Here is a 16,317-nt window from a genome sequence, read left to right as displayed (position 1 = left end):
CCTGCCGCTAATGCTCCCGTGCGCCACCCGCTTGACCGGAAGTGTCACGAAATGGCCATAGCGCTGCACGACGACTGTCCGCGCTCTTCACGCCAGTTCACTGCCAGCTGAAGTTCATGTCGGACGAGCCCGGCACTTGCTGCGCTAAGCCTATAGGTGGCCCTTCGGTGGGAAAATGCTGATCAACTCGTCCTACGTGAAACAACGAAGTGCGGCGCCTCCACGTGCGGTCGAATTAAGCGCGCGTATTTTTTCTCTGATTCTAACCACTGATCAGCTGACGCTATCTATATAGATTTCGGTGCCCCCAGGGATGGATAAAAATTACAAGTCCAAAGCTTCTTTGTATCCGCTACAATAGTGCAACCTTCGTCGCCAGGCTTCACTTGTGTGATGTTGTCCCTACACAAGCACAACTCCATACCCACACAGCCACTATAGTTCGTAATGAAACTGGTGAACTTAGGACCCATATTCAGACGCCGCTGGTCTGCAAAGACGGTTTGCTAGGGCGGGCAACAACAAACTATCGTTAACACTGGCCAGGTGATCGTGCACACGGTACTACAACGAACAGTTCTCACCAATTACAAGCGTCGCGAATACGGCACTACTTTTCTTCCCCCCCCCCCATTTCTTTTTTTGCATTATTACGTGCTTCAATATAGGCAATAAGTTCTACTCAGTCCTGAGATTGAACCAGCCACACAGTACTAAAACACTACTATAGCAGCACTAAAGCATAGCTCGTCATAACCGTCTGTATACACTAAATGAATTTTTCTGAGGTAACGGCGCCTTTCAAATTTCCTCGTTCCCCCGCGTTGGTAGCGAGTGGAACAATCTACATACATCAATAATTTGTTCACTATCGTAACCTGATTTCGGTAAATTTTTGTAATATGTAATAAATTATTACAAAAATTAGTGGTCCATTTATATTCATCCCAATTCCCGCTTATATTAGTGATAGTAAAAGTCATTGTGTTTTTATTGCGCACTTTTAGATATTGTAATGTTGTTAAATTCTGTATTGAAATGTATCAAGGGGGGGTACTTAAGAGGAAGCTTTAGCTCGGGCCAAACTCCGACGAGGCCTATTCAAATACATGTAAAAACGCAAAAACGTTTTTCTGAGATAACCCCTGGACCGATTTTAATGAAATTTGCTTCATTTGAGAGAGAAAGTTAAATACTAGTGACTGTTGGAAGCGGAATTTTGATTTAGGGCTTGCATTTTGTTAAAAAGATTTTCAAAAATTCAGAAGTTTGAAAAAAATAGAAGCACGAAGTTTACAAACTAATAGCTCTTCATCAAAAACAGATTTCGCGATTCTATAAACGGCATCCATTAGACCATTCAAAGCGGACAAATTTGATATGTCATTTTGCATCTTACGTGAATTTGTTACGTTATTTACAAGGGTTCTGCAAAAGTTGTAATAACACATTGACACATTTTTCGAAGTTCATGTGTAACATATCAATTTTGTCCGCTTTAGATGTGCTATCAGATACAATTCACAGAATTGCGATATCATTTTTTCTTGCTGGGTTACGGAGTTGTAAACTTGATAGTTTCGTTTTCTGAAAATTTGCGATTTTTGCCAATTTTTTATAAAAATTTGACAACCTAAATCGAAAATTCGAAACCAACAGTCACTAGATTTTAAGTTTTTCTTTTAAATGCAGGAAACCCCTTCAAATTTGGTACAGTGGTTGCCGAGAAAAACGAATTCTCCTTTTACATGTATTTAGATAGGAGCACCCGAGCTAAAGCTTCCTCTTAACATGCTACTTGATATTTTTCATTTATAGTAATCTGGACACAAATATTATTATAAATATTGACTCATACTTCCTGTTAAATGTTATCACGCAGCGAAGCACGTGCCTCCTTGTGGCAGAAGTTTGTCGAATGTTTTCGATAGTTCTATTCATAAGCTGTTGTCACCAAACCTTTTGTTATCTGATTGTATGCGCGACACGAATTGTGTAGTACTTCGTGGAGACCGACGCGCTTGACCCGAAGATAAGTTTTTCGACGATCGCCGACTTCGTTCGCAGCTATAATTGTACTTTGAGTGTCACTTGCTTCTCCGGGCACAAGTTCGCCCAGTAAAGAGTTAGTTTCGTGATTTCCAGTTTTTGCGGCTGTGTTCGTACCGACACTACAAACTGACAATATGTGCAGTGCTCAGTGATTGAAACGCCATACTCAGACAGCATGGCGGCCGGCGCTTTTTGCGCCACCGGTGATCGCTGGGTGATCGCTAAAGGGGCTGAATGCAGTCACGATGCATCGAAAAGAGTCTCGCTTTGATGTGACACAAAAATGCATCATCTCAGTGTCACCAGCATCCACTGGGGGCGCAAGAAAGTACCGGCTGCCACTTTGTCCGAGTATCGCGTTTCAGTCGCTGAACACTGTACACTCAGTCTGCTTGTTTAATCTGCCCACACTGATATCGTTATGTATATGGACATGCTTTATTTTTTATTATATTTGTAAATTACACACCATAGTATAATATACCCGCCTGCTGTAGTCTCGAAATGAGACTGGCAGTACTGAGAATGAATAAATAAATAGATAAAGATGAAAGCAGAACAAGGGAAAATAACAAGGAATGTGCGAATATTCGAAACTTTTGAATAACGAATCGAGTGGGGTCCTTTTAAATTCGTCCTTTAAAACGAATAGTCACTATTCGTCAGTACGTATATTTTTCGAATAATTTTCGGATATTTCAAATCGTCTACTATGCTCTATAAAACATAAAATGGCAGCTTACATAAGCCAAATTTTAGCCCTGCTGGCATAGTATACGCATAAAACGCTACTTAAGTAGTCAAGACGTCGCGCAGGGAGTGAGACTTTACTGAATATACAGCGACAAATAGCAATCTCCGAAGAGTCCGATGTATGCGAACGAACTGCTGATATGTCGCTGATGCTACATTTGTGCGCTTAACAGACAACGTCTCATAACGCACTATGAAATAACAGATACTTGCTATTTTTATAAATACTAGGGTATGAAAATCGTTTTATCCAACTAGTGAAAAGGGCCGTTCATTATTCAGAAATTATTCAAAAATTAATGGTATTTGATTCGATTCGCTTCTGGCACCATTCAAATCGTATAAGATTCCGTCTCAAAAATTACTATTCATACGCCCATAAACATAGCCTAGTGTTTGTGAGCACTCGTGTTTTACTTGCATTTCATCTTTTGTCACCATTTTCTTGCTTGTTACTGTATAGCGTGAACACAAATAATATTGCTATATTCAGTTCCTTACAAACGAAACACTTCTTGACACTAGATTGAATGTGCCCGTGGACGTTGGGAACTTGGCTTCATTAGTGCATGCCCCGACCGATGATACTACTCTCCTGCATTCATTCCTATAAAAATATAATCCAAGAGAGGAAGGGGCCCCACGCAAGTTGACAGCATCATCGATAAGTCCGTTCAGTAACCGCAAACTTGCCTTCCCCTTCTTTCAGCCACCAAAATAGAGATGCCACATGGATGGCATAAGCATAAATAATGCAAATCCAATGCACTAAATTCAAATGCTTCCCGATCATCCGCAATGCAAAATCTGCGGCAGTTACGATGTAATGAAGACACCTAGCATTGTGAAAATTCACCAGACATAACAGCCTTCGTGTTTTCTTAAGCTCAGAACATTCTGCCGCCATATGCCGTATTACTCGGGGAGCTAAGTTCTTCTCAAGGATATATTTATGGGCCATGTTATAGTCACATTTCGCGACATGCATAAAAAAAGACGCTAAATCAACCGCCAAAGGTACCAACATCGGAATACTGACGCCAAATATTACTTAGAAAACAGCGACCCGTCACGTGACTCAGACTTGAGTCATTCAACTTTATCTATCTATCTATCTATCTATCTATCTATCTATCTATCTATCTATCTATCTATCTATCTGTCTGTCTGTCTGTCTGTCTGTCTGTCTGTCTGTCTGTCTGTCTGTCTGTCTGTCTGTCTGTCTGTCTGTCTGTCTGTCTGTCTGTCTGTCTGTCTGTCTGTCTGTCTGTCTGTCTGTCTGTCTGTCTGTCTGTCTGTCTGTCTGTCTGTCTGTCTGTCTGTCTGTCTGTCTGTCTGTCTGTCTGTCTGTCTGTCTGTCTGTCTGTCTGTCTGTCTGTCTGTCTGTCTGTCTGTCTGTCTGTCTGTCTGTCTGTCTGTCTGTCTGTCTGTCTGTCTGTCTGTCTGTCTGTCTGTCTGTCTGTCTGTCTGTCTGTCTGTCTGTCTGTCTGTCTGTCTGTCTGTCTGTCTGTCTGTCTGTCTGTCTGTCTGTCTGTCTGTCTGTCTGTCTGTCTGTCTGTCTGTCTGTCTGTCTGTCTGTCTGTCTGTCTGTCTGTCTGTCTGTCTGTCTGTCTGTCTGTCTGTCTGTCTGTCTGTCTGTCTGTCTGTCTGTCTGTCTGTCTGTCTGTCTGTCTGTCTGTCTGTCTGTCTGTCTGTCTGTCTGTCTGTCTGTCTGTCTGTCTGTCTGTCTGTCTGTCTGTCTGTCTGTCTGTCTGTCTGTCTGTCTGTCTGTCTGTCTGTCTGTCTGTCTGTCTGTCTGTCTGTCTGTCTGTCTGTCTGTCTGTCTGTCTGTCTGTCTGTCTGTCTGTCTGTCTGTCTGTCTGTCTGTCTGTCTGTCTGTCTGTCTGTCTGTCTGTCTGTCTGTCTGTCTGTCTGTCTGTCTGTCTGTCTGTCTGTCTGTCTGTCTGTCTGTCTGTCTGTCTGTCTGTCTGTCTGTCTGTCTGTCTGTCTGTCTGTCTGTCTGTCTGTCTGTCTGTCTGTCTGTCTGTCTGTCTGTCTGTCTGTCTGTCTGTCTGTCTGTCTGTCTGTCTGTCTGTCTGTCTGTCTGTCTGTCTGTCTGTCTGTCTGTCTGTCTGTCTGTCTGTCTGTCTGTCTGTCTGTCTGTCTGTCTGTCTGTCTGTCTGTCTGTCTGTCTGTCTGTCTGTCTGTCTGTCTGTCTGTCTGTCTGTCTGTCTGTCTGTCTGTCTGTCTGTCTGTCTGTCTGTCTGTCTGTCTGTCTGTCTGTCTGTCTGTCTGTCTGTCTGTCTGTCTGTCTGTCTGTCTGTCTCCACAAAATGATAAAACTAAGAGCACGAGAAAACACAAACACAGAGACGCATCTGAACACCTCAGCGTTCTTGTGGTGGTGGAGATGGTGGTGGTAGCGGTGAAGGGGGTGTGTCGTAGATACAGGCTGGTTTAGGTCGGCAATTGCTCCGCTTTAGCGTCTCTTTCATTGTCACTAGGGTATTCACCATATGTTGAGAAGTTCAGTGTCTGTTGGAAATGTGAGAAGGCGTGAAGATTCCTTGCGGCATATAGCAGTTCCGTCCGAAAACAAAAGGTGTTGAAGACACGCATGTGGGATACCTTTCTTTTGTAATTTCTCAAGTGGAGCGTCCCTGTCGCCATTGTAACTTCGTCACGGCCACAGTAAGTGTTCAATGTCTCCTGTTTCATCGCACGAAGTACACAGCGCAGGATCTGTACGCGCAGTCTTGAGTAGTGATTAAGGGACTTGGGCTAGTTGGTTGCTGGCTTGATGGAACATGGTTATAACGGCGCGTTTTGAGGACAGGACACAGAAAGAATGCACACAGAACCCCCCCCCCCCCCCCTAGTCGCCGAACTTCAACTGAACTTTACTACGGAAAAATTACGCGAGCAGCAGTTGCTGCGCAGAAACATTAGAAACAACATTGCCGTAGCGCACCTTTGTCAGCACAAAAACAGATCATCATGTCTCACTCCACTACTGAAAGTCACCCGCCGTGGTTGCTCAGTGGCTATGGTGTTAGGCTGCTGAGCACGAGGTCGCGGGATCGAATCCTGGCCACGGCGGCCACATTTCGATGGGGGCGAAATGCGAAAACACCCGTGTACTTAGATTTAGGTGCACGTTAAAGAACCCCAGGTGGTCAAAATTTCCGGAGTCCCCCACTACGGCGTGCCTCATAATCAGAAAGTGGTTTTGGCACGTAAAACCCCATAAAAAAAAAAAAAATACTGAAAGTCCTGATCTGCTCCGTCTTTGTGTTTTTTCACACTGATAGCTTTAAGGTACTTGTCTACTCCGCAGGATTCGATGTAGTCCTCACCAAGATGAGATAACGCTGGTTGACGTGAACGAAACGCTATCTATTTAACAGACGTTTACAAGGCGTAAGGGAGCACGCGGCGTAACAAAGTCAATACTAAACCAACTAGCCAGTGCTACTTGCCGTCGTCAACGTGCGCTGGCGAATTATCCTTCGCTGCGGCGGGACGCATGCCTCGGACAAGCGCGCTTGAAGGAATGGCCCGTGCACATGTCAGTTTCCCCCTCGATCCTTCTCAGCGTTCGCGTATGAAGCCACGGGCACGCTTCTCCGATATGCGCTGAACATCAAATGACCAGTGCACACCCCCCCCTCCACCAGTATCATAATGCAGTATCATCACGTGGATGCGGCTGCTGCTTCATTCCGATTAGCAATCGGCGGCATTTAGGCAATCCCGAAAAGTTTTAGCAATGCAATAATAACCAGCCCAAGATATTACTGTTACCAAAATGACCTTCTTTAGCAGACAGCGTCCTTTTAACGAGAGAGAGAGAGAAAAAGCAAAGATAGAAAAGGCAGGGAGGTCTACCAGAAGAGCAGCCGGTTTGCTACCCTACACATGGGGTGGGGGAAAGGGGAATAGAAAGAGGTAAAGGGTAGAAAGTGAGCACTGAGTGCGTGTGGGCGGGACACTATGCACAGGGACACTACAAACGGTCTCGTAAGCCGGTGCACTTGAAGTATTGCACTAATGCACGATTCGCTTTTCGTGCCAGTGACGGGTGTGGCCACGGTCCGAGTATCTTTGACTCGTTGAACAGTCTTAAGTCCAGTCGGTGTAACGTTTCTCGCGGGAATATATACAAAAGTGAAGGGCTAGTAAAACATCGTGCACTTCATGAATTGCAGATGTGCCTTCTGTCCAAAACATACTAGTGACATACACATTGTGCGTAAGGTGTCAAGGCAGGCCGCGGTAACCAACCTAGAAGTTTTGAACATACCGAAATACTAAAAGCCTGACGGTGACCCCTACAAAGTTTGAGCCATCTGTTTTAGAGTCATGCATCGTTAATAAGTTAAAAATGCAGTTGCCGTTCGACCAGAATCGATCTACGACAAGGGTTTAACCGCGTCCAGAGAAGTTGCTTCTCCGTCATGGAGTCAGGCACGTGGTATACCGGCGTCCACATGGGCAAGGCTGCCAGTGCAGCGCTTCGCATGCGACCAAACTTTATTATCCCGCCCTTCGTGTAGTCCGTGAGCATTTGTCCGCACGGCCCATGCGTCCACCGGCGAGAACCAGCTGGCGGCGTAACCTCAAGGCAATACTTGTTGGACGGTGCAGTAAACGCACACAGTGTTACGGAATTCCGAGCCACGCACCGGCGGACAAAACCACCACCGCGGAACGTGTCCCCTCGATTGTGCGGTCGTTAGGCGAAGGACGATCGCGGACCCCGCTGTAGAACTCGGCCCTGACGACAGCCAAAGCGATCCCCTACGTGGGCATGTTCAGCCACACAGTGTCCTCCTTTCATTTATTAGAAGCTGACAGAGCCATACCAAAACAGGAGATAAGCAAACCCCGAGACGTAGACACAGACGGGAGTGAATTGGTGATGAAAGCGGTGGCGAAGGATTGACGTAAACCGTGTATGTACGTGCTGCGTGAGCCGCGAGCATTTGGGACTTGCGTTCCAATCGTGGCTAGTTGCGTCCGATGATCGGCGCAGCGGAACGTCGTGTCCTTGTGATAATTAAACGAGCGTACATGTCTCGCCAGCGGCGCCCCTTTCCTTTATCGCGTGATCTCTCCGAGCAGAGGGAGAAGCACTAGTGGCTCTGGACACGGTTCTTCACATTAGCATGCACGGTAGTGTATGCGTCCAATGCGCCACCATGACGTACAAATACTGAGCTCATGAACGGACCGTGACAGCCGTCGGCGAGGAGTGGCAGTCATGCGAGGAGCATAAACATAAATTTATTCGGAGTGGTGCGCGTCGGTACACTGGAATGACTGTGCTGCGACTTCTCCCGATGATTCTTCGCTGGGGTGCGGCTATGTTGCCTGGTGTCCGTTGTACCGCTGAACGCTTTCTATATGTAATCGCTACGGCAAATCTCTTAGCTCCTGCTGGCGGAAGCGAGCAACTTATTCGTGGACAGCGATTAAAAAAAATGTAAATTATGGGATTTTACGTGCCAAAACCACTTTCTGATTATGAGGCACGCCGTAGTGGAGGATTCCGAAAATTTTGACCACCTGGGGTTTCTTTAACGTGCACCTAAATCTAAGTGCACGGGTGTTTTCGCATCTCGCCCCCATCGAAATACGGCCGCCGTGGCCGGGATTCGATCCCGCGACCTCGTGCTCAGCAGCCCAACACCATAGCCACTGAACAACCACGGCGAGTGGTGGACAGCGAGTGGAGGTTTGTTAATAAATGGAAGCATATTTGCAGTTTAAGAGGTGGATTGATTTGTTTTCAATATAGTCATTTCTTCAAGGCAAGAAAAACATAGAGATGATTGTGGAAACGACATTTTTATAAGAATACATAACGAAGTAAGAGACCCCCCCCCCCTCCCAACTTCCTTCGAGCTACGGTAAAAAAAAAGGGGGGGGGGATGCAGTCGGAATCGGGTATGCCGATCCAAGATAAGGCGAATAATTCAGTATATAAAACACGCATAATTTAATGACCTATACTCATTAAAATAACTTCTTCACAACAACTAAAGATCGGATATATTCAGTTCATCGCGACCGCTTCCGGCAATCGAAAGCAGTTTGCGTGGCACAAACGCAACGTTGAGGGAAGGGATTATAGAGTGCAGCTCCTTGACGCCCCACATTCAGCGTTTTCCCGGCCTTTTCTGGCGTTTCGTCACCCGGCGTCAGTCGGCGTAAAAAGATACCAGATCTCGCCGCTATCACCGGAAGCGGTTCGATGGCGCAGATCAATCAGTGCTGGTCCGTGTGCCGCTCGTCTGGCTGGACGCTCTCTCTGGCGGCGTTCTTGCGACGACGCTGAAAGACGCAACGCCAGAAAATAGCGGTAAAAACGCTGAACATTCCCACATTCCCGTTTCTGCGGCGAGCGTCGGCGTAACCGAGCGAACGAGCACAGCGAATTATGGACGAGCGAACGCGGAGCCAGCGGGGGATGAAAGACAGGAGGAGGAAAGTGGAGGAGAAGGGTGCAGCGGAACCACGAGGCGGAAAGCGAATGAGGAGGGTATGGCGAAAGCGTGAGAATAAAATCGTAGTGCGGCGACGATGGCTACGAGATGGCGCCATAGTAGAGCGCGTAGTCTGGGAGGACTATCTGCGGCTGCTGCTGCGAATCGCGTCCACGCGTCACCGGCGCACAGCCTCTCGCGATCTCCAGATTAGCGAGGCACTCGCGCCACACTTCGCTTCGTTTGCAACGTGCCGCACGAGACAGATTGTCCGCGCCAGCCAATATATCGCGAAAATATATCGCTTTAGGGAGTATCATAATCGTCCGTGAACGCAGCACCACCGCCTTTCTGGGGCAGCCGCTCTATGATCTGAGTTAACCAGGCCGTCTGAGCTAACCCTGGTTCGAGTCCCGGACCAGGACGAATTTTTCGTCCTGGTCGGTATTTCTTTCGGGAAACCCGTGTGGGTTTCCTTTGTATCAATTGCTACGATTGCGCTGTGTGTCTCATTTTGCCTTTGTTAATTACTTCTATCCTCCTTGCGGTTTTCAGCAGAACCATTACGTGAAAAAAAAAATGCTTCTGAATAGTTCATTGGAGAAGCACTAAAAATGACGTGCTTCGGTAGAACGAAATATAAGCATAGAGGCTGAAGCGTTAGCCCTTTAGAGTAAAGTATAGAGCTGCAAGACTTCCCTAGCACGCAGGTAGACAAAACGTCTAAAATAATGGCTCCTTCTGCTGATCCTATCCTCTCCTGCGCGATTTCTCGATCGTCGACAAAGTGGCATAGCGTGCGGGGTTAACGTTTCATTACGAATTCATGTTGCCGGGGCACGCGCGTTCACTGCTTACGTGATCTTTCGCGCAGAGTCGTGCAGTAATCACGCCATAACGCAACTGACTGCAACATTTGGTTACTAAGCTTCAATTTGAGCCAACTTCCCACATGTAACTTTATTGCAGAAATTAATATGAAGCAATCAGCAGCCAGTCAGAGCGCGTATGCCGCCACCTAGTTTTTTTTTTTTTCTTCTTAATAAATAAAGGGTATTGAAAAGAGGGCCCATAGTGCCTTTGGAAAACATTGCTCAGACATGGATTTCCGGCTAGGCATGACTTCAATCACAGGAATAACGCACATGGAGAAATAATGCTTTTGTTAGCATTCCTTCTTCACGCATGTACAATTGTTCCCCTTTACAAAGATATTCACATGAAGGTTCAGGGTCACACACCCACGTGTAGTCGCCACGGTCTGCACAGCCTGACCTTGAGCCTTACGGAGTTGTGACCCCATGGTCACAGCCACTTCCCAGCTTTACTTCGCCGAAATGAGGACGCAAACTCGCGCATCGCTTTGGACTTGCCCTTGTCTGCCCCGCCACGAAGCCAGAATAAACTGACGGGGGCTGCTATTTCCCTATGCGTTTGTTAGAGAGCGTGCAAGCTTCCGGGGCTCTGCTGCTCAGTTGCGGGGCACATATTTATCACCCTGGTGTTGCAAATCTTGCCCCAACATTGTGCATGAGTTGCGCACGTTAACAAGGTTAGCGTGAAACACTGCCGGACTCATTGATCCTGTGCTAGTGTGCCGCCTTCCTGTTGGCTCACGAACATTTCCTTGAGACTCAGCCCGGCTTTGCATGTACTTACATGGCAATTTCCAGCTCAGGAAAAAAGGAAATCAAGTAATCTTTTAGTAATCGATATTCTCTGGATGGTCTCCAAGACGATCCCTAATGAATGCTTTCGTTTGAACCGTCATCTGTTCAGTTCTCAATCTTTGCCGAAAAAGAAAGAGAGAGAAAAAACAGAGCACATAAAAAAAAATGACCTTTGTGTTCAATGACGGTTAGCACGGATCGACTGAGCGAGAAAATAGTGTGATCCTCCGCGTTACCACCCGCTGGCAACCGAGACAGACTGCGTCACTGCTGAGAAGTGGGAAGCTTCGTAGAGTATGTTAGATTCTGCGTGGCTGCCTGCGAGAAAAAAAAGAAAGAACAAATAGGCGGCGAACCACTCACCGATTGGCCTTGATTACATGTAAAATTGCCCGCGACTGCGTATTGGCCACATTCGTGTAATTTATTCATTTTATTTTTTTCATGCATACTGCCAATCCCAATGGGGCTTTTAGCAGGGTATACAAAAGTACACGCGACAATCACATGGTTACAGTTATTATCTACGAAACACGTAAGTGACTTTCGAGTAATTACAGGAAATTATCTTAATTATTACAACTAGTCCTACATATTAGTAGCAATATTCAATTTAAGAATAGATAAGAATTCAAGATAGGAATATTTAATTTCCTAATCACCCGTGGAAATTATTTTTATTATCAATCATGCAAACATATGTAAACATCACAAAAAGTAAGAAAGGCGGGTTAGCAATCGTCTCCTAAAATGAACACCTCAACCATTCGCTTGCAGAGGAGACAAAAAAAGAAAAAGGGAGGTAAAGGAAGAAAGAAAGAGAAGGGAATAAACAGCACATCACACAGTCACACGCAGAGTACCAGCGTTGCAGATGAGAGTCTAGCGACGTGGTTGACAAGAATTCCAGTACAGCGCAGTTCGTGCAAGATTAAGTTGTTGACACTTGCTAAGCAGCACATAGCGACAACTGCGCAAAGTTGGAAAGCAGTGGAAAAAATTTGTACTTAAAACAGTCAGTCCTGAAACCGTATTACTGTAGAGTTTGGGAATATTTGTTGCGTGAGCGCCTAGTTTTATGATTAAGTAAGTGCCTGGAAACTGCCTTTCTCTCATTTGCATCTCTCTCTCTCTCTCTCTATGTGCTTGGAACTATCAATGTTTATCTGGTTATGAAAAAGTTAAACATAATTTTCTAGCGCGAGAATTTAGCGCGGTTGCGTAAGGTGATGATTCCAGCTTTGCCAATTAATTCTGAGGGGGAATCAGATAAACGGCATTAGTTAAATATAAACCTAACAGCTTTTCTTTCTAATAGATATTTGTGGACGGGAACTAAATGACATTAGCGTATTCAAGGATAAAAGAAAGATCCTATAGCCTACAGACATTGGTCTGTAGGCTATAGGATCTTTCTTTTATGTGGTGCTAAATGTCTTGGGGTGCATCCGTGAAATAGATGCTACAGTTGTACCATGCATTACATATGGGCTTATGGGCTTCCTATCAGATACAGCCTGCCAGCGCTTGGAAGCACCAGTAAAACAAACCTTCGCGCACTCCAGAGTATACAAGCCCACGGTTCTACGGACGTGCCTCGGCCTCCCTAAGTGTGCATCCACAGCAGCCGCAATCACCATAGCACCTGACCACCTTGTAGCAACATATATTGCAGTCGACGCCCGAAGAGTGCACATTCGACATGTTGCCAGGACACCCTTTCACCGTCTTGCTTGCCTGCCAACAACTAGGCTGCATGCGAGTTTCAGCCGTATCGTGACTATATACTCATGAAGCATCGCTGCCATCGAATTACGTCCCAGCAGCACGGCCTTCGTTGCCACTGGATTCACTGGATGCTGCATTCACCTAGAGTGTGCCTTACCATTCCAGGCATCAAAAAAGCACAAATGCCGTCAGTGGCATTGAAGCAGGCTGCATTATTGCTGTTAGATGAGGTTCGCAGTGATCGCTTACATGTTTACGCCTATGGGTCGGTCATGCACTCCAGTTCAGCCGCTGCAGCATTTGTCTCAGCAAAATCTACAATGAGAAAATTCGGGATATCGCACATGCCATCAACGACAGCTGTCAAACTTGCAACTCTGCGTGCAGCAATTAAGTTGATCGATCAGTAAACGCCCCAGAAATGGCCCATCATCTGCAATTCCGAGGCCGCCCTCCTGAGTTTGCTCTCTGCATTACGCCGGGGGCCCCACGAGCGACTTGTCGCGGACATACGGGAAATTTACCATCGGGCAGTTGAGATAGGACATGTCATCGTATTTCAGTGGTTGCCTAGTCATTGTGGCATCCTTCGAAACGAGATAGCAGACACAGCCACTCGATCTTCACATACGAGCGCCGATTGCGTCCCTATCCTGCTGTCAAGAACAGACGCAGCGGGAAAGCTCCGTGCGCTTGCTCGCGAGCTGACGTTGGCCCAATAGAATTCGGCAGTCGTTAAATATCAGCGTCTTTGTTCCCGGGATCCTGATGTGAAGCTCCGCCTTCCGCATGGCTTACCACGACGGGATGTAACTGTCATCTGTCGCCTGTGGCTTGGAGTAGCTTTTACCAATGCGTACTCTTATCTCATCGGAATAGCCATAAGTTAAGATTGTGAAATTCGTGGTGCAAACAGACGATAGCGCACCTTTTGTGTGATTGTAGTCGTGTCAATGGACAAAGTCCTCACTCAGCACCACGCTCGACAGGATTGACAACCGTCCCCTTACGGAAGGCCGAATTCTTGGACCCTTGTCTTGGACCCTGGTCTCCATTACGCAATCGACAAGGGGCACAACATCATCTACCAGTGGATACCGGGTCACAGCGGAATTTCGGGAAATGACAGTGCGGATGACGCTGCCCGGTCGGTCCATGATGGTGCCCAGATTATACCCATACCGCTGTCAAGAACAGATGCAGCCACAAGTCTTCGCTCGCTCACACGCGAGCTTACGCTAACTCTGTGGAACACCAGTGAATTCATGAACACACGTCTTCACAGATTGGATCCAAGTTTGCAACTTCGTCTTCCACCAGGGTTGCCACGAGCAGAAGCAACACTTCTGTGCCGCCTATGGCTCGGCGTGGCATTCACGAACTCCTATTCCTTCCACATTGGAATGACCGACAGCCCTGCTTGCGACACCTGCGGCTGCGAAGAGACGATCGCGCACCTCCTCTGTGACTGCCCACGTTACAATGTGCCAAGAAAAGTGCTCGTGACCACGCGCGAAATACTGGACAATCGCCCCTTCACAGAAGAGAAAGTTCTAGGACACTGGTCCAGACGGGTTTCGGCACTCAAGGCCTTAAGGGCTTTGCTCAAGTTCTTAAGGACATGTGAATTGCGCGACCGCCTTTGACTATTGTTGCGCGTAACATCGCGTTACTGTGTGCATTTTTCTTGTTTTTTTTCTCTTCCTTCTCCTTTTATTCCCTTTACCCCTTTCCCCAGCACAGAGTAGCCAGCCGGTATTTACACTGGCTAACCTCCCTGTCTTTTCTACCCTTTTGTGTCTCTTTCTCTCTCTCTCTCTTGGACCCTGGTCCCAGCCGACGTCGGTACGAACTGCTTTAAAAGCGCTAGTGTGCTTTTAAAAGGAAACGGGACTCACTGAAAAACTATAGAATGTGCGAATTGATTCTTTCCTTTTTTTTTCTCTTGTTTTCTTATCTATTCTGCCCTTATACTCCGACCCCCTGTGCAGAGTAGCCAACCGGACACTTAATCTGGTTAGCCTCTCTGCTTTTTACCTTCCTTCCTTCCTTCCTTCCTTCCTTCCTTCCTTCCATCCTTCCTTCCTTCCATCCTTCCTTCCTTCCTTCCTTCTTTCTGGCTCACCAAGTTTTCCATCACGGCGAGATGGGGCTTCCTTGTCATTGTATAAGGGTAATTTACTAGAGAAGCTGAAATATTTTATCCCTTTGTTGTCCCTTGAAATCTCTGCTCAGTTTTCATGAATATGCGCTGTTGATTTCTTTTTTTGCGCTAAAAGTAAGCGGGGGAGGAGGAGGTGATATTTAATAAATTATTTTTCTTCTTGCGACCAATGGTTCCACCTGTAGCTCGGCGCTTAATTAATGCAGCACTTTTGCAATCATGGCGGCGTTACGGTACGCTGTTTCTGTAAGTGGTGAGAAGAGCGTTCAGCCAAGCGAAGTATTGAGTATCGTTTGTTCAGCTCATTTTTCCTGTCATTGTACGCATGTGTGTTGGGAATTCTTACGGTACTCAGTAGTAGAATCTCGAATGCTCGCTATATCTGCTTGGGTGCTCGCAGCTTGAGGAAGTTTTTATGCATCGATGGCCATGATACCTCGCTTGCGCACGTAGTTGTACGCAATGCTTGTCTGCTCATTGCGAATATATATATTTGCGCCACGCCATCTATGAGCACGACATTCGCGTTAAAATATGCGTTCGAAGTACGAAAGTTTGTCTGTGCGAGTGAAGGAGCGAGACAGTGGCACAACTTCGAGTGTCGAGGGGAGAGAAATAGAAATAACGAGAAATAGAAAACATCAGCCATTAGGGCACAGCAAGCTTTTTCTCAATTGGGCGCATGTAATGCGTAACGCTGTGGAGACCCCGCCAACGATTCTTTTGCGCACGGCTCTCACGTACAGCCAAACGGACGCCCCATCAAACCCGTGATGATCCGCTGGGTTCCAAGGTTGAGTGGCAGTGAAGCGAACTCGGCGACATGTTTCTTCGAAAAAGCTCACAGCTGGTCAAGGTCGTTCGAACGGCATTTGACCGTGCCTCAAGGTACCCTGGGTGCGTAATGAGTTCGCGGCGTGTCACTCTGCATTGATTATCCGGGTGTGTTACAGCCAAACATCCGCACGTCCACAATGCTGCCACGATTTGTGTCCAAAGCAAGATGCAGACGTCTTTAGGTTGTTGAACTTGCCAAACTTCACTTCCCTGATTGTCGAAAGTGTTGTAATTAAACACTTCTGGAATAATGATCTTAAGATAGGATATACGCCTGTCCGCTCCTTAAGACTGAAGGAACCCTACGTCATCCCCAAGACTGCGACAAAGTACGGCAGGACAACGCGGTAATATTATGTTCCAGCCATATTTAATAAATTGCCAATACCTGTGTTAGCAGCAAACACAAGACGTGGGATTAAGAAACTACTTAGAATTTTCGAAGTTTAAAGTAACATTTTCTATAACTATTCAATATTTTGCTCCGACCCGCTAATAGCTAACTCCGCTACTAACCCTGTACAATTTTCTGTGACCTGACTGTCAGGCACTGCCAGTCAAGCCCTCTTTGGCTTTGGTAGGCCTGCTATCTGTACTTTGTTTTCCTTTATGTACAATAAAGATTTCATTGTATTGTATTGTATTG

The 16,317-nt window shown here is 46.5% G+C and overlaps 2 protein-coding genes across 5 annotated transcripts in view; one reads left to right on the top strand and one right to left on the bottom strand.

Moving 5' to 3' along the window:
• The window catches only part of LOC129380914 (uncharacterized), a 123,135-nt gene that overhangs the window by 73,145 nt on the left and 33,673 nt on the right, over window positions 1–16,317 (bottom strand). Inside the window, exon 2 of one of the 4 annotated variants that reach the window (XR_008609115.1) lies at window positions 11,113–11,260. The exons of the other annotated variants lie outside the window; for them this stretch is intronic. The gene's annotated coding sequence lies outside the window, so the exon portion shown is untranslated. The remainder of the gene's footprint in view (window positions 1–11,112; window positions 11,261–16,317) is intronic. 4 annotated transcript variants of the gene reach the window in all.
• LOC126548309 (acyl-CoA desaturase-like) overlaps window positions 1–16,317 on the top strand; it is a 93,024-nt gene that overhangs the window by 51,191 nt on the left and 25,516 nt on the right. The window lies entirely within an intron of this gene.

Source organism: Dermacentor andersoni, chromosome 1 (assembly GCF_023375885.2).
Source record: "Dermacentor andersoni chromosome 1, qqDerAnde1_hic_scaffold, whole genome shotgun sequence".
In the NCBI taxonomy this organism is placed as follows: domain Eukaryota; kingdom Metazoa; phylum Arthropoda; class Arachnida; order Ixodida; family Ixodidae; genus Dermacentor; species Dermacentor andersoni.
The sequence above is the reverse complement of the archived record's forward strand: the minus strand, read 5'-3'. Positions and strand labels throughout refer to the sequence as shown.